Raw genomic sequence first — 1,633 nt, forward strand, 5'->3', positions numbered from 1 at the left:
CAGTGCTCTAATACACCCTATGTAACACCTCACATGTTGGAGTGGGGAGAGGGATGATTCTCCCCCACTTTTTTAGTAAAATTTTCACAAGGTTCTCCATTTGCTGTTTTGCTTTGCAATTTAACCAATTTTTGTTGCAGTTAAATATCCTCACTATGGGCTCTGTGTGCTGGATATAAAACCTCATTAGGTGGCATCATGTGGTCTGGCTTGCCCTGGTTCAGGTGGCACGTGGTCGTGGCTATATTTCTCCCATTTGCAGACCCTTATCTAAACAGGGGCCCTTGAACTAAGGCTGCTGTGGCTGTGTTGGGGGTTGGGGTTTGTTCCCTTCCTTTTTCTCTCTGTGGAATTTTCCCTGTTATGATGCTAAGGAAGCTTGTTGTGCTGCACCCTAGCTCATGATGGCAAGTGACAGAAGAGATGGGGAGTAGCTGGGCAGGGTCTGGCCCTTGTGCTCGCCGGTGGGGTCAGAGGAAGATGTCTGGGGGCTGCTCACTTCCACCCCTGCCATCCCAACACCAGGAGCCAGGTTCTCTGCTGTGGGACACTGCACTGCTGCCTGCCCCTCTCCAGCTGCTGCCTCTGCACATGCAGCCGAGTGCCACAACCCCTGTGGTGAGTGGGGAGTCCTTCCTCCATCCCTTCTCCCACCTGGGACATTGCTGACATTGTCCCAGCCTTCCACAGCTGTGTGGGACCTGCCCTGTGCCCACCACTGGTACTGAGCACAGGAAAAGTGTCTGTGGCCAAAAAGGACTGGAGCTGAGTTGCTGTTCTGTTTGTTGTTCATTTTCATAGCTGCTGTTGTTTTTGTTTGTCTGGTTAGATATATTAGTAAAGAGCTGTTACTCCTACCCCCATATCTCTGCCTGAGAGCCCCTGATTGCAAAATTATAACAATTAGGAGGGAGGGGGTTTACATTCTCCATCCTGGAAGGAGCTCCTGCCTTTCTTGGCAAATACCTGTCCTCCAAACCAGGACAGATTTTAGTGCCCAGACAGTGGGGCCTGAGGGCATTGAGAGCAGGGTGAAAAAAGGAATAGCAGTTCTTGAGTTACCTAAGGTTTTGTGTTAGGTGGCACCATGATGTCCAGGTTAATCTGGCTTGGGCTCCATGTGATCACAGATACATCTCTCCCATTTGCAAGCCCTTATTTGAACATTAGTCCCCTCACCAAAACTACTGTAGCTAATATTCAGTTCGTTTGGTGGGTTGATCAGGTGAGGCACTGATGGATTTTTAACTTCCTCTGGAATACAGTCACATGGATCTAGAGGTATCACACTCTAACTGTGTGGTTTTGGAGTTACTTCAATAATGGCACTTACTGTGAGGAAGTGACAGCAGGGGAAATCTTCCCCCAACCCATCACCCAATTTTTTCAGTCCACCCCAGCAGTTTTCAAGGAGTTCAGATCCACTTGAAATGCTAATGATATCACACAGTGGCTGGTGTTGCTGATAGGCCTGTTCTATTTAGCATTCAAAGATAAGGGGGGATTGACTGGGATAACAACCCTGATACCTAACCCAGGAAATAGGGATGCTGCCCTAAAGCCTGATGCTGCCCCAGAGCCAGACCCAGCCCCAGAGACTAGGGATGCTGCTCCAGGCCCTGACCATGCCCCA

The sequence above is a fragment of the Erithacus rubecula genome (assembly GCF_903797595.1).
Source record: "Erithacus rubecula genome assembly, contig: scaffold_413_arrow_ctg1, whole genome shotgun sequence".
Lineage (NCBI taxonomy): Eukaryota > Metazoa > Chordata > Aves > Passeriformes > Muscicapidae > Erithacus > Erithacus rubecula.